This window comes from Hyla sarda, chromosome 4 (genome assembly GCF_029499605.1).
Source record: "Hyla sarda isolate aHylSar1 chromosome 4, aHylSar1.hap1, whole genome shotgun sequence".
Taxonomy (NCBI): Eukaryota; Metazoa; Chordata; class Amphibia; order Anura; family Hylidae; genus Hyla; species Hyla sarda.
Window position 1 is genome coordinate 164999132 of NC_079192.1, and position 25601 is coordinate 165024732.

Here is a 25601-nt window from a genome sequence, read left to right on the forward strand (position 1 = left end):
GGGCACACATCTCGTGATGTCACGCCACGCCCCCTCAATGCAAGCCTATGGGAGGGGTGTGGTGGTCACCACACCCCCTCCCATAGACTCACATTGAGGGTGTGTGGCGTGACATCACGAGGGGCATGGTTGTGATGTCACGACCCCCGGTGCCCGCTCCAAGCGTTTGGAACAAAATGTTCAGAACGCTGGGGCAGCAGAGTACCCCTTTAAGCTACAAGCTATGCTAGTTTTCTGGTGTAGTATAGTTGTAGTTGTAGTATATCCTCTGGGCCTTTTACACTAACCATTTTTGCCCTGGTGTAACAGTGCAAAAAAATTTCATACCAAAAACACTGGCATAGTGGGTTGGTTTCCCCCTTTGTATTTTTTTTTTATTTATAAAAACTATTAACACTTCTATCCTTTTTAAGCATTCTTCCTGTGCAACATTTTTCCATGCCTTCCTAAAACTATGGGAAAAGATCCTGACATACACATTACAGGGAACCTTGCACAGCGACTATGCTGAGGGCAGCATAATACTGTAACACACAAGAGAACATACATATGAAAACTGTAAAATGGCACTATGAGAGGAGTCCAGCCTAATCATTAGGTGCTGCAGCATCTGCCCTCTCGTCCATATTTGGGTTTTTCTTTTTTCATTTTTTTTTCCTTACAAAAACTTATATATACAGAATATAGTAGGCTACTAACTTATTTCATACTTCTATGATGGTGTAACAGCCTCCCATTGTTTTCTATGGGATTCTGTTGCACCATTCACACTATTAAATTTTCTGTGGCAGACATACCGCCGTAGACTCTTGCCAAAAAATCCAGCTTGTTAATTTTTTTGGCAAAATCCACTCTGGAATACATTGCCTTCTATTGAGAAGACTTATTTTGTAGCCCGCTACAGATGGAGTCTCTGCCCAAAAGTGTGAATGGGCCCTAAAGTTATTGGAAGAACATGGTGTGATTGGGGCTAGGCTGCCTCAGGCCTTTAAATGGGCACTGTCATTAAAACTAATTTTTGCTATTGCACTCCTTACGGTAAATAAATTTTTTTTTCTAATGCACATTGTTTTAAAAAATGTATTTGTGTTTAAAAAAGCTGCCACTAGATGTCTCCCTACTTGTCCAGAGCACTTTGGTGTGTAAAAAAGACTATGTCAGTCTGCTGGCAAAAAGATCTCAAATCTTAGAGGCTTGTGGCTTTTAACAACCAGATCTCTTGTGCTGCTCATGTAACAGTGAATATAAGTTTAATACAAAGTCTATTGAACTATTGTGCAATAATTTTTTTTTTTTTTTATATTTAAACAGGTTTGTAAATTCCTTCTATTAAAAATATTAAAGGGGTACTCCGGCCCTAATACATCTTATCCCCCTACCCAAAGGATAGGGGATAAGATGTCTGATAGTGGGGGATCTGCCACTAGGGACCCCTCAATCTGCACCCACCTTTGCGAGCTCTGGACATTTCCTGACATGGACAGAGGTTTCAGCAGACAGCACTGTGGTCAGACAGAAAAGAAATTCAAAAATAAAAGAACTTCTTGTGGAGCTTACAGCAGCTATTAAGTACTGGAACGATTAACATTTTTAAATAGAAGTCATTTACAAATCTGTTAAACTTTCTAGCACCAGTTGATTTGAAAACATTATTTTCCACTGGAGTACCCCTTTAAAGGAACACATATCACATCAAAGCTAAGAATTCTTCAGTGCCCCAGGAGATCAACCATTTCCCTCTCCTTCTGTGTCTGGTTGTAAGAGGATTCCTGTTTCCGTTCACTACTATATTTAACAATAAATGACAAAGAATATTAACTCCTTAGTGATTCCTTAACCTAAATGTTTGGTCATAGATAACTTTAATTTTCCATCAACATAGCCTTATGAAGGCTTAGGGCTTTTTTTGTAGAATAAGTTGGATTTTTTATTGGCACCATTTTATATATTGTTTAACTGTCAATAACTGTTTTTGGGGTGGAAGTATAGGAAAAAATAACTGAAAATATGGATGTCTTATGGATGAGCAGTCTCATCTATATACATCCATATTGTTCATACAACCATCAGTAATATTATCCATATTTATGTACAGAAAATACTAATGTGCTGTCTTCTAGGTAAAAAATTGAACTATACTTTGAAAAGTGGATACAAAAGACATGAAATACTGATGACATATGAATGCAGTACAGATCACATACAGATGCATACCTATTTAAACCTTCACCATAGACTTTAATGGAAGTTTTCCATCCACAAAATGGATAAAAGCAGTACGCTGGGGCAGATAAATAAAAACTGTCTAACTGTCTAAGGCTAAGTTTCCACTTGTTTTTTTTCTGGCAGTTTTTGGATATCTGCCACTGCAGTTTTTGAGCCAAAGTCAGAAGTGGATCCATAAGGGAGGAGAAGTGTAAGTCCTTCCTGTATATGTCCTATTCCTTTTCAATACACTTCTGGCTTTGGCGCAAAAACTGCAGTGGCGGATTTCCAAAAACTGCCAGAAAAAAAGGAAACAAGTGGAAACTTAGCCTTAGGCTGCATTTCCACTTGCCAGTGTTTTGGAAACCTGCCACTGCATTTTTTTAAGCCAGAACCAAGATGTGTCAGGAAGGAGAAGTATAAGTCCTTCCTTTATATTTCCCATTCCTTCTGAATACACTTCTGGATTAGCTAGAAAAAGCAGCAGTGGTAGTTTTCTTTAAAAAAAACTTATCAAGTGGAAATGCAGCCTTAGGGTAGGTTCACACGTGCAGATTTACAGCGTATTTTAGGCTGCAGATCCACTGGTGAAGGCCGCTCTACACTGGCTTTACATGTGCCTGCTGGTAGCGGCAATACGCCGCTACCAGCAGGCACACTGCGTTGTGCGAGTCGCAGCATACTCGCACATCACGGGAGCTCTCTGCCTAGCTCAGAGGAGGGAGAGTGGCCACGATGTGCAAGTACGGGGCACACATCGCTGCATTGTGTCTGCTCGTAGCGGCGTATTGCCACTACCAGCAGGCACATGTAAAGCCAGCATAGAGCGGGGCCTTCACCAGCGGATCCGCAGCTAAATACGCTGCGAAAATCCGCTGGTGTGAACCTACCCTAAGGCTGGAACTCCACTGAGGTTTTTTTTGCAAAAACGCCATCAAAAACGCCAATTTTCCCGCACTGCATTTTTTCAGTGAAAAAACGCCGCATCCAGATGTTAGCTGCAAGACAATGGTAAACTTTTTTTTTTTTTATCCTTTTGGCATTTTTCAGCAATTTCGGGCTCAGAGGCTGGATTTTCAAAATGCCTGCCAAAACCTAGTTTGGCGTTTTTTGCCCTGAAATTGTGGCGTTTTCATCCCATAGAGGTCTATGGGAGAGCAAAAACGCCAAGAAAAACGCCATGTTGGTTTAAAATTTTGTGTTTTTGCAGGCGGTTTTTATTCTTTTTTGGACTTTAGCGAACCAAAAAAATTATGGAGATACCTTTTTTATAAAAATTTCGTGGGGTACCATAAAAAATCTTTTATAAAAAAAGATACAGTAGTGCTGGAAAAAATTGTACCTAATGAAATGTATATTTTTTATTACGAAATGTTTATAAATTTTTAAACAGGGATCATTTTATGTGAGCGGGTAAAGCGCTAAAAATGTAGCCGACAATAATAAAAATGTAGTGTGTGTGTGTTTTTCACTTTTTTTTTAAAACATTTTTTAGGTAGTACTACTACTCCCAGCATGGAACATACTGTTCCATGATGGGAGTAGTAGTTACCTGTACTTATTGACAGATCGCCCGTTGCAATCCTCTTGTATAATGTATAGATGCGACGGCCGCTCTTCTCTGGTCCCCTGCACTGACGTATATATACACATATTCATATTTCCCACAGAGAGCTGTGATTGGTCAGATGGTTCCAGCCAATCACAGCTCTCTGTGACAAATATGAATATGTGTATATATACGGCAGTGCAGAGGACCATAGGAGAGCGCCGGCCGCTGCATCCATACATTATACAGGAGCATCACAGTGGGTGTCAGGAGTGATACCCGCAGTGATCTTTCCTTAACTACAAGTACTACTACTCCCAACATGGAGTACACTCTGCTCCATGCTGGGAGCTGTAGTACCTGAATTAATAGACAGATCGCAGAGGGTGTCAGAAGTTACACTGTGATCTGGCTATTAATGCAGGTACTACAGCTCCCGGCATGGTGCAGAGTGTGCATGCTAAAGGACACATCACAGTGGGTGTCACTACTGACACCCGCTGTGACCGTCCTGTCTATAGCAGAGATGGAGCGACTGTATACATCGCTCGCATCCCTGCTCTGCACTATGCTCCGGGCTGGCGACTCATTCATTCATCTTTTCCTCAGAGCTGTGATTGGCTGAAACCATCCGGCCAATCACAGCTCTGGGTGGGAAATATGAACGGCCAGTGATGTGAATAGAGCAGAGATGTGAGCGCTGTATAGAGCCACATCTCTGCTATATTATGGACGATCGCATCGGGTGTCAGACTGACACCTGGGGCGATATGTCTATACTAGAGGTACTACTACTCCCAGAATGGAACAGTATTGTTCCATGCTGGGAGTAGTAGTACTACATAAAAAATTTGAAAAAAAAAAGTTAAACACACACACACTTTATAAAACATTTTATTAACATTTTGTTATAAAAAATAAACATTTAGTTAAATACATTTTTACATCCCTACTGCATTTTTTTTTAATTTTTTTTTACCAAACTATGTTGTAAAAAAAAAAAGCAAAAGGGGCAAAAAATGGCAAATTCCACACAAAGGTAAAAACACCAGAAAAAAACGCAAAAACGCAGGGAAAAACTGTGGCAGTTTTTCTGGTGTTTTTTCTGGTGTTTTTATGCCACAAAAATCTCAGGGCAAAAATCTCAGTGGAGTCCTAGCCTAAGGCTACGTTTCCACACAGGTTTTTTTCTGGCAGGTTTTGAAAAACTGCCAGTGCAGTTTTTGAGCTAAAGCCAGAAGTGTATTAAAAAGAAATATGACATATAAAGGAAGGAGTTATATTTCTCCTTCCTCATGGATCCACTTCTGACTTTGACAGTGGCAGTTTCTCAAAAAACATTAAAAAAATAAATAAAAAAAAAAGTGGAAACCTAGCCTAAAAGTGTAAATTTTGATTAGGCCTCTTTCACACTGTGAAATAGTTCCGTTTAGGAACTTCCGTCACCAGTTCCGTCACTATATCGGGGAAACCGGCCGTTACAAAACCCCTGACGGCCGTGACTAAATCGCATTGCAGCCTATGGGGTTTTGTAACTGCCCGTTTGCACCCGTATATGCCCGTAATTAATTACGGACGTGATACAGGGACGGGACATCGTGGCGGAAAAATTACTGCATGCAGTAATTTTTCCACCACGATGTCCCGTCACTGTATCACGTCCGTAATGAATTACGGGCATATACGGGTGCAAACGGGCAGCTACAAAACCCCATAGGCTGTCCGGGCATGCTGGGAGTTATAGTTTTGCAACATCTGGAGGTCCACAGGTTGAAGACCACTGGTCTAGTGTAACATTACACTATTTATTAATTAGCTTATTTTTATGCCAAAAATGCAGATGCAGAGCCACAACCTTTTAACAATGCTGCACACACTTTCCTCTCAACCATGCCCACTTACTACTGGCCAAGGCTCAAATGTCAAAACAAAATGTGTGTATGTGTGTGTATTTATTTATTTTACCTGAAATATTTAATGTGAATTTTATTTGGGATTTCTTTTCATAATAAGGAACAATCATTTAAATCTTTAATTACTGCCACCAGCAGACTTTAACACACAATTGTGACTGTTGCTAATGGGACTGACACATCAAACCCCCCGAATTAAACTAATCGGTAAATAGTTGAAAAAGATATTTTACAGACAAATCTGTCATTTTTTTAATCTTTTTTGCTATTCCCACTGCTGTAAGCCAGCAAACAGGCTGTGTGTTGCATGTGTGGTGTCCCGGTACCGTATTGCATACCGTACCTAGTCTAGAGGTCCCCAAAGTCAGAGAAACTACGTTCAGGTAGGGTTCCTCAGGTGGGACAGCCCCTAGTCGCCTCTCCTTAAGTCTAAGTGTGATGTTAATAAATGTATATATATTAATAATTATATCTATATATATTGCATAAAAATGTATAGTACAGTACTTACCTTGTTCAGCGTCGCAGGACCTTTGGTCATGTGACCATGCTAGTAACCTCTATGGTATGTTGCAGGACCTTAGGAGGTCCTTGGGTCACGTGTTACCCACAAATCTCTGTAATGGTGATTGACATCAGTATGGACCAATTAGCGTTAGTCCAGCCCCTGCCCATATAAGGGAGCTGCGTCCAATTATCACTCTCTTGGGTTGCTGCTCTTGTGAATGCTGGACTAGCAGGAAGGATCTACGCAACTTTCAAAGACACGCTAGGCCTCAAAACCTACGGCCTTTAGCAGAACTAAAATCGTGAGTTTTATTCTAATTCCTGCTAATGCTAGCATGACTACTGGACCGCAACTAATTCCCCTAAATCCAGTGGAACAGCGCAATACCTTAAAAGACTCTTAATGCTAAAGTCCCAACCATTGTCAATCTCCAAAAGAAACGGTTGTTATGCTAAGAGACTGTTATGTTAATGAAGCATACAGAAAATCTTCAGTAAAAGTTAACGCAGTTTACAGAAACTCTCCGGTTGTGGACAATTCATTATTATCTATCTCTACTCTATTACCAACTACCTCCCTATCGTTCCTGGGAAGGGCGGCAGTAGGAAAAGCTTTATTGAGGAGCCCTCACCCTGGCATCACGAATAGCAAGGGTTAACAGACACCCTTTAATATCCGCACAGCTACACTCCCCATACCCCAGGCTATCACACATGCAGAAGAATAAAGAAGACTACTAGGCTCAGCGATAAAAATTGCAGTCAGCAGCTATGAGTCCTGGAAAATAAGGAATGCTCGGAATAGAAAACAGCCCAAGAATCTAAAGTTGACACGTCTATTGCTCTACAGGCAATTCAGTTGTTTTGTATATTGCCATTTTGGTGATATTTTTGGGGGTCAGGATAGCAAACTATGCTGAATGGCATCTTGTTTTCCATTTTTCTCATTGGCCTCTCATTAGGACTTCAAAAACACTAGCAGAAAACAATAAAAAACAAATAACAAAAACTTGCCATGTAAAATGCCCTATAAACCTTGTTACATTTTTACAATACATTTTTACGCCTTTAAAGGGGTACTCCGGTGGAAAACAATTTTTTTGTAATCAATTGGTGCCAGAAAGTTATACAGATTTGTAAATTACTTCTATTTAAAAATCTTAATCCTTTCAGTACTTATCAGCTGCTGTATGCTCCACAGGAAGTTGTATAGTTCTTTTGTCTGACCACAGTGCTCTCTGCTGACACCCCTGTCCATGTCAGGAAATGTCCAGAGCAGGAGAAAATCCCCATAGCAACTATATGCTGCTCTGGACAGTTCCTAAAATGGACAGAGGTGTCAGCAGAGAGCACTGTGGTCATGACAGAAAAGAAATCCCAAAAGAAAATAATTTCCTCTGTAGTATACAGCCGCTCATAAGTACTGGAAGGATTAAGAATTTTTTATAAAGGTAATTTAAAAATCTGTTTAACTTTCTGGCACCAGTTGATTAAAGAAAAAAAAAAAAAGATCCCCTTTAAGACAGGTCTGAAGGCATAAGGGGGTCTAACCTTGTGCTAGCAAGATGTACCTAATAAAGTGGCCAGTGAGTGATTGTTGAAAAAGAAAAATTATGTGGAACATTTAATAATATAATATAAAAGTCAAAGGGTAAATTTAAAGGGGGTTAAAGTGGTTGGGCCTTTATGGAAGTTTTTTCAAAAGATATACCTCAAGGTGACATACTGTTACACTATTAATTACTTTTGCCCCGATGAGAAGATTACTGAAGCTCCACCCCCTCGTGTGGTACAAGGTCCAGGCAATCCAGGCAGTGATTCCATTTATGAACATGGTGCCTTGTGAGGGGCCCGTGACCATACAACATCACTCAGTCTCCTCCACTGCACTTTTGCTGGTTTCTAGTGTGCAGTGTGTTCCTACTGTATTTCTCCGAAAATAAGCCTGGGTCTTATATTAATTTTAGTCCCAAAAAACACACTAGGGCTTATTTTCAGGGTAGGGCTTATTTATTTATGGGGGGCTGCAGAAGTGTGGAGGATGGGGGGCTGTAGCAGTGTGGAGGATGGGGGGCTGTGGGAGGAAGGGGGGCTGTAGCAGTGTGGAGGATGCCGCACCCCCCCCCATCTTCCACACTGCTACAGCCCCCCATCCTCCACACTGCTACAGCCCCCATCCTCCCACAGCCCCCCATCCTCCACACTGCTACAGCCCCCCATCCTCCACACTGCTACAGCCCCCCCATCCTCCTCACTGCTACAGCCCCCCATCCTCCACACTGCTACAGCCCCCCCATCCTCCTCACTGCTACAGACCCCCATTCTCCTCACTGCTACAGCCCCCATCCTCCCCTTCCTTCATTGTCCTCCACACTCCTACAGTGCCCCCCATCCCTCTGCCATAATAAACTACCGTACCTTACACCTTCATACCGTATGGAAGCTGCAGCTCTCGGCGGCGGCGGGATCTCCTTCTGTTGCTTAGCAGCCGGGGGCAGGGAAACGTCCCGGCTGCTCAGCAACAGAAGGAGGTCCCGCTGCAGCTTCCATACGGTATGAAGGTGTAAGATGGATACATAGATATGGGACCAGCCAAAGGAGGGCAGGGGGGGGGAAGGGCGGGATTGTCGGGTCTGCGGGCATTACTGGTGGCCACGGTCCGGATCTGGATCGCGGTCCGCCAGTTGATTACCCTTGGCCTAGGTCTTATTTTCAGGGTAGGGCTTATATTGCAGCCCACCCTGATAATACTGCTAGGGCTTACTTTCGGGGTAGGGTTTATTTTCGGGGAAACACGGTATGGAAGAGGCTGAGTGAATGGTCACATATTCCTCCACACGCCACCACATGGACAGAATCACTGCACAGACAGCACTGATCAACTGATCGAGGTGTGAGAGCTTCAGTAATCTATTCATTGGGGCAATAGTAAGCTAACAGTGTAACAGTATATCACCTACTTTAAAGGGGTTATCCAGTAATAGAAAAACAGGTAATTTCCAACAAAAACAGCACCACTTCTGTCCGCAGTTTGTGTGTGGTATTACAACTTGGCTCCAATCACACCCAACCCCCAGACAAATGTGGTGCAGTTTTTTTAAGAAATCAGCTCTGTTTTTCTAAAGCTGGATCCTTTTAACCCTTTAATGACACAGGGTTAAAGGGATCCAGCTTTATTTTGTAGGTCCATTAAGTTTTGTAGGTCTATACAATTACAATTAATGTATAAACAATTTGTATAGGTTGTGTTTTATTTTACTACTTTAAAAAAATTAGGATGAGTTGCTTGTTTGTTCATGCTATATGTATTCTGTAGGTCCATACAATTACAATGACGAATTGTAAGGGTTGTGTTTTATTTCACTACTTTAAAAAAAGTTATAACCTCCTGAGCTGACCATTAAGCAGGCAATCCTTTCCAATTATCCAGGTAGCTCCCTCAGTAGGCAAGCAGCACCCCCAGTGGACAAGTAATCCCCTCATTGGGTAGGTAGCCCCTCCTATATAAGCAGGTAATCCTTTAATTAGCCAGGTAGCTCCCCCAGTAGTCAATAATCCACCCCAGGAGCCAATAATCTTCCCAGTAGGCAGTATTCCCCTCAGTAATCAGAAACCCCCTTCCAGTAGGCAGTAATCCCTTAAAGTGACCGTAATCCCCCTAAATTATCCCACCAATAACCAGTAATCCCCCTAGTATCCAGTATCCTCCCTAGTAGGCAATAATCATCCCAACAGGTAGCAATCCCTCCCAGTAACCAGTAATCCCTGCCAGTAGGCAGTATTCAACCCCATTAAGCAGTAATCCCCCACCCCCAATAGGCAAAAATCCCTCCCTTCCAGCAGGCAGCAATGCTTTCTACTAGCAAATATAATATAAAAAATATATATCTCTTCTCCCACTCAGAACAGCATCAGCTGGACTGCCTCCTTCCTCCAAAGATATGTGACATCACCGTCTGCACCAGGGCAGAGGTCACACTCCCCTCCTAGTGTTGGCCACATTTGGACGCTGTCTTCAGGCTGAGTACAATCAGCTGGAGCTCGATGACCTGGTGATCCAGGACAAGTGTCAGTGAGCAAATTATAATGTGGGTGGTTTGAACCCTTGTTCAAAACACCCACATTATCCGCTGGGTGTATTAGGGGACTTGGCACTCCCCTGGTCAGTGGCACCTTAATGGCCTAGTTTTCACTGTGCAACGTGCGGCCAGCTACTGCACAGTGGCAGATTTATTAAGCGTAGAGATGAGCAAACCGAAACTATAGTTCCCAAGTTCAATCAGACATTTGGTAAAAGTTTGGTCGGCTTGAAGTTTATCTTCAGGCAGTTGGACAAAACAACATCAGCCACATGGCAGAAAGGAGAAGGCGATAGGATCAGGGAATCCCATCATGCCTTTCATACAGCTCTCTCAGCCAATCAGGAGGCAGTATAGGGATAATGTCAAAGCCACTAGAAAAGCCTATGCACATAGCTGCAGCAGCCATTTTAGAGATTGTAGGTATTAGGTGAAAAAGAAGTAATGCATAGAGGGTTTTGTGTCATTTTTGTGCACTTTCTAGGACACAATCTTGTTGCTACACCTCAAAATGAGAATGATTTATCACAGCTTATAAAAAGCCATTGATTCTTCACTTTCTAGGCACCAAACCTGTTGCTACTCCCAAAAAGGGATAATTTTTGGACCTCTTCTTCTTTTGATACCTCTGTGTGCATATAAACACTGGCAGGCATCTGCCAAAAAAAGGAATACTTTTTGGACCACTTGGAAAAAAATACATTGCTTCTTTCTATATCTCTGAGTGCATATAAACAAAAGCATAGAAAATCTGCTAGTGCAGTGTATTTTTATTTAAGTGTTAGTTACCACCATGTACCATCCATTTACCCATCGCCATACAAGTTGCAGCAATGATAAAATTAACTTTGCCTTTAAAACAGTTTACAAGTACATATATACACTTCCATGTGACCTATGAGTGTTATACAGGACTTTTATGGCTCTTCGACAGTGTTATGCTGGGCTTTTAGGGCTCTAAGTGAGTATTATAAACATGTTTTTAGGCTAATGATGAAGTATTGGTTTGGGCACAACTAATTCCCTGTACCAGCAGAACCCAACTTTTAAAACACTTGCTCATCTTTGGTCATCTTTAATTAGGAGGCCGAGGCATCTTAATATATGTCCCAAAAACAAACAGCAGCAGTTAAGACTGGTGAGTAAATCCCCCCTATGTGCTCTGAAATTTAGGGTATGTTCACACTAAGGGTTTGGAGAGGAATTTCAGCGAGTAATTCTGATCGCTTATTCCTCTCCAATTCATTCAGCAGTGCCATACCCCATAGTATGTACCGTAGTTAACTTTCCTCTCCTCAGTTCACACTGAGGAAATTCCGCTAGCGGAATTCTGTCACAGAATTCCGTTCCGCATGAAGAATGAACATGTTCTTTCTTCATGCGGAATTCGGCTCGTAACTCCATAGAAGTAAATGTAAACATTTTTGGCAGTCTGCCCAGCTTCCGTGCGGAACTTGCTTGGAATTCGCACATTTTATTGTGTGTCCTATCCCCTTTCATTTCTGTGCGGAATTCAGCGCAAATTCCGTGCAGAATTCAGTGCGAATTCCGCACAAATACAGCGTGAATTCCGCGCGAATACCGCACGGAAAAAAAACGTCATTTTGAGCGGATTTAATCAGCGAGAATTCCGCGAACATCTTAACCAGTGTGAACATATTAAAGTGATCAGCAACACATTAGTTGGTGATACTAATATTGTTTATGTTTTTATGGGTATCAGGTGCCATTGTTATTTTCTAGAAAATTATACCAAAAATTGGGGTGTCGCTAAAACTCAAAATATTTATTTTATCAATTAAAACCACCAGATAGGAAAACATGTGATAACCCAAAAGGTGCGTAAGAGACAAATAAAATATTTGACCACCGTAACCGTGTCGCAGAAGATCTATTCAACCACCGTAAACTGAGTTGCATCTCCTTATAGAGCCAATATTCATACACCAAATATATACACTCCTAATATATATGTGGTAGATGTATATTTAGGTAATCCAAGCTATGTAAATGTTAAATCAAATGCATGCGTTCCCAACGCATTTCTGTCCGCATGCTAGATAATACGCATGGGGACATCCTCAGGGGAACCTTGTGCTCAGAGACAACAGCTCCAAGATAATTATAAGAACCAATAGAACCAGAGTGCATCTAAATGTGAATTCACTCCTGAGTACATGCAGGCACTGTGACCCTATGCAGCTGTCAGTTTATCCATGCAGGCCAATAATCAGAAAAAAAGTTGCGGAGGTCCTACCTCATTCAGTGACAGCAACCCAAGAGAGAGAATAATGGCCGCAGCTCCCTTATACGGGCAGGGGCTGGCCGTTCCAGGATTGGTCCACGCCATCTGTCAATCAGTCTCACAAAGTATTGTGGGTATCACATGGCCTATGAACCTCCAAAGGTTCTTTGCATTAACCATAGAGCCTAAACCTTGTCACGTGACCCCTACACTTTCTATATACATTTATTTACATTTAATTGTGCAATATATTAGTTATCTAAGGGTGACTAGGGAAGGCTAAACCTGAGGACCCCACGGTTCCTAGGAACTCTGACTATGGTACCGGGACACCACACATATATGACGGTTTCTGGACCGCTCACCTCCCGACGTCAGAGGAGGGGGCGGGGCCGCTGTCGGAGAGCGTCATACCGGCGCTCAGATACACAATAGTCAGCTGTCTGGAAGTGGGCGTGCTATTCGCTTTTATTCACTATGACCATTTTGGTTTGAGGCATGGTATGGGCTAATATTAAAGTGAAAAATCAATGAAAAACTGAATGTTGACATAACAATGACTCTTTAAATGCCACACAAATAATGCTTTGACCAGACTTGTATGGAAATTAGTTATGGCAGCAAGGCAGCTATTAAGATATCAATAGGTCAGTAGGTACTTCACAGCAACAGCATTGTAATAGATCTAAGGTTAGGAATTAACCCCTTTACAACTAGATTCATCTATCTGGGCTGTATATTTGTTCATACTCTATGGAGCACAGTCATGGGGAATCCCAACTCAGATTAACCTGCGCTGATCAGCGCAGAAATACTGAATAGATTAAAATAAAGGGTTTATATGACAACTAAAGAAGGGGAGACAACAGGATTTAGAATACTCTGTCATATGGTAGCTTTTCAGTAAACAAAAATACATATTCTGTAGTTCCAAAGAGTCAGGTATAAGTTAAAACAGGTGACCAATGAAAACCTATTCAGAAGGGAGGGAAGCATAAATACGCAGGCCTACGGGTCAATACTGATCCCTAGATAGGCACCTGCACTAGGGCCCTAAACCTAGGCAGCATTGACGCTCTTAAAAAGACTGTACCGAACACAGGATACCTCCTATGTTCCCCTAGTGGCCCTGATGCTTCAGAGGTGGTACTAGACAAATAGGCCCACTGGGACCCTCCCTAACTACCTAACTCCTCCTCTAGGTCACCATAGTACCTGCGGAGGAGCCATCAACATCAACTTAAGGATCTAGGGGGGAAATTTTACCATTGAATACCCTCCACATGGAGGAGGGGGGGGCTAACATTATTTAGATAAAGGGTGAGAAGTTTAACTGATCATTTAGTCCATGGGGTACTATCGTGTGCAGGTTGAAAATCCATCTGCATTCCTGTTGTAAGAGGACATTATTGTGATCCCCTCCTCGTGGAGATGGACTCACTTTTGGACCCCCATGAACTTGAGTCCCCTCGTATCCCCCCCATGATGTTCTCTCATATGTATGGCTAACGGCGTGCTTCTATTATTTCTGACATCACCAAGGTGCTCCAGAATTCTTTTACGCAGCTCTCCCACATTAGGAGACTGTTCGTAGAGGTAGCTTTACGATAAATGGTAGTGTTCAGGGTCCCCCCTACCCCTTCAGATATATAGACGTCCAAGAACGCCAGACCTACTAAAGATGTTTCATGGGTAAAGTGTAACCCAATGTTGTTAGAGTTGAGTGATGTTAGCAGAGCCTCAAATTGTGCTTGTGTTTCGGTTCACAAGATGAAAATGTCATCTATAAAACTGGACCAGGAAATGACAAGTATTCCCTGTCATCTTGGATGGGGATGGTGGCCTCCCACCAACTCAGGAGCAGATTAGCATATGTGGGGGCACACAGGCTCCCCATAGCTGTTCCCCTGAGTTGATGGTAATACCTTCCGTTAAACAGAAAAAAATTATGGGTCAATGTGAAATGAAGTAGGTCAAGCACAATGCTGTTATTTATATGCATATAGGAACTCCTGGTAGAAAGAAAATATGCAACAGCCCTTATACTCACGTCAGGGGGTATGGAGGAGTACAAGGCTTCCACGTCTATGCTTGCGAGAATGGTATCAGGTTCCACGATGTGGCGAGTATAAGACGGGAGTGCAAGGACAAAATCATGCAGGATCTTATCAATATATATGCCAATGTTGTGGCCTATGCTCCCAATGCCTGCCACAATAGGTCTACCCTTAAGGGGTGAGAGCCCCTCATGTATTTTGGGTAGTGCGTAGAAGGTGGATACAGTGGGGGCATTTTGAGCTAGGAAGGCATATTCCCGTTCATCAATAATACGCTCCAGTTTGACATGGTCCAATATTTCTAACAGTTCCTTTGTTTAGTCCTGTGTAGGATCACAGCTCAGGATTTTGTAGGTGTATGTGTCATTAAATAATCTACAACACATTTTCATGTAGGCCTCACGATCTATCAATACCACATTGCCCCCTTTTTCAAAGTTTACTTATCAGGTCCTGACTCTGAGCAAGAGACCTTAATGCCTCCCTCTCTCATCTAGTAAAGTTGGAGGGTAGGGAGCCCTGGGTTTTCACAATGGACCCCAAATCCCTGCTTACTAGGTCAGCAAAAACTTCAATACATGATACCTCATTCAATTGAGGAAATGGCTTGTTTTTGGGTCTACAGTTCATGAAGGGTCCCTCTCCCCTGGGTCTTTCGTTTGACTCCAAAAGGGAATAGAGCTCCCTAGTAGGCTATAAATGTTCTGGTGGGATGCCCAAATTTAGAGCCTCCCTCCTGTCTTTCAGTTTATGGAATTTAAAAAGTGAAAGTGAAATTGTAGGCACAAAAGATAATCCCTTGCTCAGGACCCTTTCCTCATCTACAGTCAGGGGGAAACGGGACAGATTTAGTACATGATGGGTACCGCCCTTCTCTAGCTGTATCGAGGCTGATCCTGTCGGATTCGTAGCTGGTACTGGTCCTTCAGCTCGGTCTCTAAAAAAGAGGCTGCACCCGATGAGGTTGAGGAAGATGGTCCACATTGTACAAAATCATTCTTGTTTTGAGGTGCTCGACATCCTCTCCCTCTCGGGTTCCTAGAACCCTGGCCTCTCTGTCCCCTATTACTACCACGTCCCCTTTCAGATCGTCCAATTGAGCGATCATTGTCTGTGTGTTCGGTGTCTGATGTAGTAATGTCAGTTTCTGATTCCCTGTGACTTTTTGGTTTAGTAAAGACAGAATAGGCCCGGTTTTCCCGGAAGTCCTGTAGGTCCCTCATCAACTGTGAGTGTTTACGGTCTTTCAAGTAAAAGTGGAATCTATCTATCTATGGTGTCCTTAAGTTTGATCATCATTGAACTACGGATCCCCTATAAATTTTAATACCACTTCTTTTTGCTCCCCAAGCTTCTTCTCTGCAATTTCTAAGTAGTTTTTCTCCTCTTCTAAGAGGATAATTAGAAAACTCAGGGAGCAAATGGTGGCAACTTCCTCCCACTTTTTTAGGACCCCTGGAGTGCTGAGTCTGTGTGCCAGCAGGATCTGAACTCTAAGTCCTCTAGATACTATTTTTTTTAAATATAATTATCGAAACATTGTGTCATGACTGACAGGGGGAGACAGGGAGAGTGATCCCTAACCTGACCCTAAAACATCTCTCCCTGCCTACTTGCCCATCCATCCTAAATGATGGATCGACAACTGGGCACCGGTCCCTTCCTGCGCTAAAGTGCAGTGGCGTAAAGACACAAAATATACATAGTTGGTCATAGGCCAGAACAGAAAATTACTAGATAACCAGATATACCAAACAGGATACAAATACTAACAGGGCAGAATATAAACAGGCAAACTGATACAGGAACATAGGATACTGTTCACAAACAGGTACAAGTACAAGGACAAAGATCAGATCAACCAAACAGGAATATAAATATAGGACACTGTTTAGACTGGGACACAGAACAAACAAACTGGACACCCCACTCCACAAAAGGAGTAGCCATTAATAATGAAGCCAAATAGGCTACTGGCCAGCGGACACACTCCACAGTGTGAACAAGATGCTGACCCAGTAGGAAACAGAAATATAATACATGAAACACTAGGCTAGAACCGGATTAGTCTGAAAAGACTCCGGGATATAAACAGGAATTAGCTCAATCCCTCAGAAGACCTTCGGTAGACAAAGGGAATAAACAATACCCCCCAGAGTCCCCTAAACAAAGGTAAAAGAGATCTATTGCTAAACAGGAATATAATATAAAACCAAACCAACAAATGTAACACAGACTAAAATCTACAAAGAACAAGACTATTTAACCATGGCTAAAACTCAGATAAATACAAAGTAAATGCTCAAGCAGACTTGAAAGTGTGATGCACAAACAGACATAGTGGCATTAAACTAAATAAGCAGCACTGAATGCAGGAAAAGTTTCTTGAGTTTCTCATTTATTCAGAGCATTAACCATTTCCTATCCAGGGAGATTAGAAAACTGCTCTGAACATCCTAGTGTGTGAATACACACCTTAACAGAAAAATACAAAAACAAATAAAAGGACATTACACATTGGACTTCGCAAAATGATAGTGCGAATTGTTTGCGACAATTGGTTAACTCCTTGAAAGCAGCTTTCAGGGAGGGTGCCGGTCTAGCTTGTGAATATGTTTTTTCAGACAATATTTCCTTGGCTTCAGTCAGCCATTCTAAAACATTCAGAGCCCCTGTTACAAAACCAGCCATCCCAATAAAACCTCCAAACCACTAAGGGTTAATTCAGGCGCAGGCAATGGATCGTGGTGTGTACAGCAATGCTGATAGATGGCTTATAATAAAGTAGGATCAATGAGAATAACCAAGGGTCATTTATTCAGAACAACGCGTTTCAATGCCGGAGCAGGCGTCTTCCTCAGGTTCATGAACCTGAGGAAGACGCCTGCTCCGGCGTTGAAACGCGTTGTTCTGAATAAATGACCCTTGGTTATCCACATTGATCCTACTTTCCTATAAGCCATCTATCAGCATTGCTGTACACACCACAATCCATTGCCTGCGCCTGAATTAACCCTTAGTGGTTTGGAGGTTTTATTGGAATACTGAACACCACGAGGTGGTGGAGAGGAAACGGCTGCACTTTGGACATTTTCCTATACACGATCACCAGAGTTGTGCCTGCTTGTCAGCACAACTCTTTGGGTAAGCGCAAATTATTATTTTATGCGGTTCCTACCCATCTTTTATTGCACTACGGAGCGCTCTCTGTGTTTTTTTGTACAAAACCAGCCATACCAAACAATAATTGAACACTATAGACGTGTTGTAATTAGTAAGGGGCACACACAGGCCTGATATAGAACACCACAGACCACAAAACTAGAAAAGTATACTAAAATTATACCAAAACTTCTCACCCTTTATCTAAATTATGTTAGGGCCCCCCCCTCCATGTGAATGGGATTTAATGGTAAAATCCCCCCCCCCCGACCCTTAAGTTGATGCTAATAGTTCCTCAACAGATACTATGGTGACCTAGAGGTCCTAGTTAAGTAGTTAGGGAGGGTCCCAGTTGGCCTATTTGTCTAGTACCACCTCTGAAGCCTCAGGGCCACTAGGGGCACATAGGAGGTATCCTGTGTTTGGTACCATCCTTTAAAGGGCGTCAATGCCACTTAGGTTTAGGGCCCTAGTGCAGGTGCCTATCTAGGGATCAGTATTGACCCGTAGGACCGCGTATTTATGCTCCCCATTCTTCTGAATAGGTTTTCATTGATCATCTGCTTTAACTTATACCTGACTCTTTGGAACTACCAAATATGTATTTTTGTTTACTGAAAGGCTACCATATAACAGAGTATTCTAAATCCTGTTGTCTCCCCGTCTTTAAGTGTCATACAAACCCTTTATTTTCATCTATTCAGTATTTCTGCGCTGATCAGCGCAGGTTAATCTGAGTTGGGATTCCCCTTCACTATGCTCCATCCAGTATGTACAAATATACAGCCCAGATAGATGAATCTAGTTGTAAAGGGGTTAATTCCTAATCTCATATCTATTACAATGCTGCTGCTGCTGTGAAGTATCTACTGACCTGTTGATATCTTAATAGGTGCCTTGCTGCCATAACTAATTTCCATACAAGTCTGGCCAAAGCATTATTTGTTTGGCATTTAAAGAGTCATTGTTATGTCATTCTCCCGGTCTCCAGGATTGTCGTCTTTGTCACTGCTCAGTGCTGTAAGCTGTAATTATGGACTGAAGCAGTTACGTTAGATGTAATGTAAGTGACAATGTGTAGCTCAATGACCGTACCCCTCATATGGACTCTCCACGCTACTTATGTGAATATGAGATCCGCTAATTTACAGTAATGAAAAATGCTATTGCTGGATGGGGTAAGGTTATTTATGTTGAATTATCTGTCTTCCTTGCAGGGGCTGGTTTTTCTGATTATTTTACTTGCCTGCGTGGCTAAACTGACAGCTGCATAGGGCCACAGTGCCTGCATGTACTCAGGAGTGAATTCACATTTAGATGCGCTCTGGTTCTATTGGTTCTTATAATTATCTTGGAGCTGTTGTCTCTGAGCACAAGAGTCTCCTGAGGACGTCCCCATACGTATTATCTAGCATGCGGACAGAAACACATTGGGAAGGCGTGCATTTGATTTAACATTTAAATATCTTGGATTACCTAAATATACATCTACCACATATCTATTAGGAGTGTATATATTTGGTGTATGAATAATGGCTCTAGAAGGAGATTTTTTGCCACCCAGTTTACAGTTGGCGAATATTTTATTTGTCTTTTACACACCTTTTGGGTTATCACATGTTTTCCTATCTGGTGGTTTTAATTGATAAAGTAAATATTTTGAGTTTTAGCGACACCCCAATTTTTGGTATAATTTTCTAGTTTTGTGTTCTGTGGGGTTCTATATCAGGCCTGTGTGTGCCTCTTACTAATTACAACACGTCTATAGCCATTGTTATTGTCACCAGATTAAACATTTTTTTGCGTCTAACATTTGGGGGCGCCAATGTAATAATTTATTTTATTTGAGGATTTGTAAAAGAGAAGTGCCTGTATAAATAGTGTATGTTAATCTTTAAATAATGTACTATGCCTAGTTAATTTGTTAACTTTACTATCTTTAAGCACAAAAGGTGCAAAAGTGCACTAGGTTAAAAGGTCTTAATACTTTACTATTAGATAGTTTTGCAATTCTTCTTCTGCAATCTTAAGGCCAAATTCCCAAAGCCAAAGTCTCAAAGACATAAAAAATGCATTGTAAAAAATGTAACAAGTCTTTTTGTGCTATTTTTCATGGCAATCCTTGTGAATTTCATTTACTGTCCTAGAGAGAAGCCCATGAAAATAATGTTGCCACAAATTAGCATGCATTGTTTAAATACATGACCCTGAACTAAAGCATGTCACAAAAATGCCAAAGCCAAGATGTTATTGTTTGTGGTGCAATTTACAGACAATAAAGACCCACAATGCTCCCTGAAACAACTTAAAACTGACGAAAGTAATAATGAATAAAAAAAAAATGTCTGGTGGAAATCAGACATTGTTCAAATTATTCAAATTATTTTGAAGGCTTTCTGGTGCCGGTTGGCTTGTTTCTATAGAGACTAATACTTTGTTCACATGGTATAAAATGTGCGGAATGTTGGCCAGAAAATATAGGCAGACATTCCACAAACAGCATGTTCCACCGGCGCTAGGACTGTTTGGAAATGCGCCGTCTCTACTGACAGCAATGTATTTTCATTCAAATTCTGCAAAAAGAATTGACTTGTCAATTCTTTTGGCGGAGGCCAGAATTGGGATTTTCATGGCAGAAAAAAATTCACAGTGCTGTAGAATCCCATTAAAAACAATAGAATTCTGCTGTAATAGGAAATTTATGAGCAAGATTTTTCTGGTGGATTTTGCTCAGAAATTCTGTTGTGTGAACATACTCTAACTCTCTTTTAGATGGACAGATAATTGCCCAATACAAGCACTATTCGGGGAAAGAAGAAACATTTAGCTACATGAATAATCATAATGGCCCTCATTTACTAAGAGTGGAGTGTAGGTTTCTTTGTGGGTTTTAATTCCCTACAATTTATTTTCCACGGTATTTACTAAGGTTTCCCTACCTTTTCCACTTTCCCTACACTTTGCTTTTTTTTTTACACATGCTCTGATCTGTCTGGTTTTCCTCAGCTCAAATCCACTGCATTTCATGTGGAAACCTTAGTAAATATGTTAGGTTTTTGTGAAAATGTCGGGAGCACGCCCCTTTTCGGAGACCATGCCTCCTTTTCCCAGCAGCCATGCCCCTTTTTCGGGTTTTCTTAACAAAATGGAGAGTTAGGGCTTGTTCACATCACGTTTTCTCCCATACGGTGTCACGATTCGGCTGGCTGGAGGTGGATCCTCTGTGCCAGAGAGGGATTGGCGTGGACCGTGTCGGTGGACCGGTTCCAAGTTGCTACTGGTATTCACCAGAGCCCGCCGCAAAGCGGGATGGTCTTGCAGCGGCGGTAGCAACCAGGTCGTATCCACCGGCAACGGCTCAACCTCTCTGACTGCTGAGATAAGCGCGGTACAAGGGAGTAGACAAGAGCAAGGTCGGACGTAGCAGAAGGTCAGGGCAGGCAGCAAGGATCGTAGTCAGGGGCAACGGCAGGAGGTCTGGAACACAGGCTAGGAACACACAAGGAAACGCTTTCACTGGCACAATGGCAACAAAATCCGGCGAGGGAGTGCAGGGGAAGTGAGGTATAAGTAGGGAGTGCACAGGTGAGGATACTGATTAGGCCTGCTGCGCCAATCAGTGGCGCAGTGGCCCTTTAAATCGCAGAGACTCGGCGCGCGCGCGCCCTAAGGAGCGGGGCCACGCACGCCGGGACAACACAGACGGGGAATGGGTCAGGTACGGGAGCCGAGATGCGCATCGTGAGCGGGCGCGTCTCGCATCGCGAATCGCATCCCGGCTGGAAGTAATATCGCAGCACACCCGGTCAGCAGGTCTGACTGGGGCGCTGCGAATGAGAGAACGCTGCGAGCGCTCCGGGGAGGAGCGGGGACCCGGAGCGCTCGGCTTAACAATACCCCCCCCCTTGGGTCTCCCCCTCTTCTTGGAGCCTGAGAACCTGAGGATAAGACTTTTGTCCAGGATGTTGTCCTCAGGTTCCCAAGATCTCTCCTCTGGGCCACAATTCTCCCAGTCAACCAAGAAGAATCTTTTACCTCTGACTGTCTTGGATGCTAGAATCTCCTTCACCGAAAAGACGTCAGATGAACCGGAAACAGGAGTGGGAGAAACAACTTTGGGAGAGAAGCGGTTAAGGAAGAGTGGTTTAAGGAGAGAGACATGGAAGGCATTGGGAATACGGAGAGAAGGAGGAAGAAGGAGTTTGTAAGAGACAGGGTTGATCTGGCACATGATTTTGAAAGGACCAAGATAGCGTGGTCCCAGTTTATAACTGGGGACACGAAAGCGGACATACTTAGCGGAGAGCCATACCTTGTCTCCGGGAGCAAAAATGGGGGGAGTTCTTCTTTTCTTATCAGCAAATTTTTTCATCCGGGATGAAGCCTGTAAAAGAGAATTTTGGATTTCTTTCCATATGGTGGAAAGGTCTCGAGTCACTTCATCAACAGCGGGCAAACCAGAGGGCATGGGAGTGGGGAGGGGAGGAAGAGGGTGACGGCCGTACACCACGAAGAATGGGGATTTAGTAGAAGATTCGGAGACTCTGAAGTAGTATGAGAATTCGGCCCATGGTAGAAGATCTGCCCAGTCATCCTGGCGGGAGGAAACAAAATGTCGCAAATAGTCACCCAGGACCTGATTAATTCTTTCTACTTGCCCATTGGATTGGGGATGATAAGAAGAAGAGAAGTTTAATTTGATCTTGAGCTGCTTACAGAGGGCCCTCCAGAATTTAGACACAAATTGAACGCCTCTATCCGAGACGATATGCGTGGGCAACCCGTGAAGGCGAAAAATGTGTATAAAAAATTGCTTTGCCAACTGAGGCGCTGAAGGAAGGCCTGGAAGAGGGATAAAATGTGCCATCTTGGAGAATCGATCAACGACCACCCAAACAACTGTGTTGCCACGGGATAAAGGCAAGTCAGTAATAAAGTCCATACCAATCTGTGACCAAGGTTGTTCAGGAACAGGCAGAGGATGAAGGAGACCAGCAGGCTTCTGGCGAGGAGTCTTATCCCGGGCACAGACAGTACAAGCCCGCACGAAATCAACAACATCAGTCTCCAGAGTAGGCCACCAATAAAATCGAGAGATGAGTTGAAAGGATTTTTTGATGCCAGCATGGCCTGCGAGGTGGGAGGAGTGTCCCCACTTGAGAATCCCGAGGCGCTGGCGTGGAGAAACGAAGGTCTTCCCTGAAGGAGTTTGTCTGATGGAAGCTGGAGAAGTGGAGATCAGACAGTCCGGAGGAATGATGTGTTGCGGAGAGGCTTCCACTTCAGAGGCATCTGAAGAACGAGAGAGGGCATCGGCCCTAATGTTCTTGTCAGCAGGGCGAAAATGGATTTCAAAGTTAAAACGGGCAAAAAACAACGACCACCTAGCCTGGCGAGGGTTCAGTCGTTGGGCAGACTGGAGATAAGAGAGATTCTTGTGGTCAGTGTATATAATAACTGGATATTTGGATCCCTCCAGCAGGTGCCTCCATTCCTCAAGTGACAATTTTATGGCCAGTAATTCTCGATCACCAATGGAGTAGTTTTTCTCCGCCGGAGAGAAGGTCCTAGAAAAAAACCCACAAGTAACAGCATGCCCGGAAGAATTTTTTTGTAGAAGAACTGCTCCAGCTCCCACTGAGGAGGCGTCTACCTCCAATAAGAAGGGTTTAGATGGGTCAGGTCTGGAGAGTACGGGAGCAGAAGAAAAGGCAGACTTGAGATGTTTAAATGCGTCTTCCGCTTGAGGAGACCAGGACTTAGGATTGGCGTTTTTCTTGGTTAGAGCCACGATAGGAGCCACAATAGTGGAAAAGTGTGGAATAAATTGTCTGTAATAATTGGCGAACCCCAAAAAACGTTGGATAGCACGGAGTCCGGAGGGGCGTGGCCAGTCTAATATGGCAGATAGTTTATCTGGGTCCATTTGTAGTCCCTGGCCAGAGACTAAGTATCCTAGGAAAGGAAGAGACTGACATTCAAAGAGACATTTTTCCATTTTGGCATAAAGTTGATTGTCCCGAAGTCTCTGAAGAACCATGCGGACATGCTGGCGGTGTTCTTCTAAGATGGCAGAAAAAATCAGAATATCGTCCAGGTAAACCACAAGACAGGTATATAGAAGATCACGAAAAATTTCATTAACAAAGTCTTGGAAGACGGCAGGGGCGTTGCAAAGGCCAAAGGGCATAACCAGATACTCAAAGTGTCCATCTCTGGTGTTAAATGCAGTCTTCCATTCGTCTCCCTCCCTGATGCGGATGAGATTATATGCACCTCTTAAGTCCAGCTTGGTGAAGATGTGGGCGCCTTGTAGGCGGTCAAAGAGTTCCGAGATAAGAGGTAGGGGGTAGCGTTTTTTTACCGTGATTTTATTAAGTCCGCGGTAATCAATGCAAGGGCGTAGGGAGCCGTCTTTTTTGGAGACAAAAAAAAATCCAGCTCCAGCAGGAGAGGAGGACTTGCGGATAAACCCCTTTTTTAAGTTCTCCTGGATGTATTCCGACATGGCTTGGGTTTCCGGAGCAGACAGAGGATAGATTCTGCCCCGGGGTGGAGTAGTACCCGGGAGGAGATCAATAGGACAGTCATAAGGCCTGTGAGGAGGCAAAGTCTCTGCTTGTTTTTTGCAAAAAACATCAGCATAGTCCAGATAGGCCTTAGGAAGACCAGATACCGGGGGAACTACAGGGTCTTGACTGTGAGTACTGGGAGCCGGTTTAAGACAGTCCTTGTGGCAAGAAGTACCCCAGTTCTTGATTTCCCCTGTGGTCCAATCAAGGGTTGGGGAATGGCGTTGAAGCCACGGTAATCCAAGAAGAATTTCTGAAGTGCAGTTAGAGAGGACCAAAAATTCAATTTTTTCGTGATGGGGTCCAATGCACATTAAGAGAGGTTCCGTGCGGTAACGCACGGTACAGTCCAATCTTTCATTATTAACAGAGTTGATGTAGAGGGGTCTGGCGAGACTGGTTACCAGATGTTGAACCTGTTGATGAGAGAGGCCAAAATAAAATTTTCTGCAGATCCGGAATCCAAGAAGGCCATAGCAGAGAAGGAGAAGGTAGAAGAAGACATCCGCACAGGCACAGTAAGACGTGGAGAAGCAGAGTTCACATCAAGAGCTGTCTCGCCTTTGTGCGGAGTCAGCGTGCGTCTTTCCTGGCGGGGAGGACGGATAGGACAATCCTTCAAGAAATGTTCGGTACCAGCACAGTACAGGCAAAGGTTCTCCATGCGGCGTTGTGTCCTCTCTTGAGGTGTCAAGCGAGACCGGTCAACTTGCATAGCCTCCACGGCGGGAGGCACAGGAACGGATTGCAGAGGACCAGAGGAGAGAGGAGCCGGGGAGAGAAACCGCCTTGTGCGAACAAAGTCCATATCCTGGCGGAGCTCCTGACGCCTTTTGGAAAAACGCATGTCAATGCGGGTGGCAAGATGAATAAGTTCATGCAGGTTAGCAGGAATTTCTCGTGCGGCCAGCACATCTTTAATGTTACTGGATAGGCCTTTTTTAAAGGTCGCACAGAGGGCCTCGTTATTCCAGGATAATTCGGAGGCAAGAGTACGGAACTGGATGGCGTACTCGCCAACAGAAGAATTACCCTGGACCAGGTTCAGCAGGGCAGTCTCGGCAGAAGAGGCTCGGGCAGGTTCCTCAAAGACACTTCGAATCTCCGTGAAGAAGGAGTGTACAGAGGCAGTGACAGGATCATTGCGGTCCCAGAGCGGTGTGGCCCATGACAGGGCTTTCCCGGACAGAAGGCTGACTACGAAAGCCACCTTAGACCTTTCAGTTGGAAACTGGTCCGACATCATCTCCAAATGCAGGGAACATTGTGAAAGAAGACCACGGCAAAACTTAGAGTCCCCATCAAATTTATC

The 25601-nt window shown here is 43.4% G+C and overlaps 1 protein-coding gene across 5 annotated transcripts in view; it reads right to left on the minus strand.

Moving 5' to 3' along the window:
* The window catches only part of LOC130368644 (long-chain fatty acid transport protein 2-like), a 320594-nt gene that overhangs the window by 58232 nt on the left and 236761 nt on the right, over positions 1-25601 (minus strand). The window contains exon 1 of one of the 5 annotated variants that reach the window (XM_056572599.1): positions 1669-1777. The exons of the other annotated variants lie outside the window; for them this stretch is intronic. The gene's annotated coding sequence lies outside the window, so the exon portion shown is untranslated. Of the gene's footprint in view, positions 1-1668; positions 1778-25601 lie in introns of those variants that run through there. 5 annotated transcript variants of the gene reach the window in all.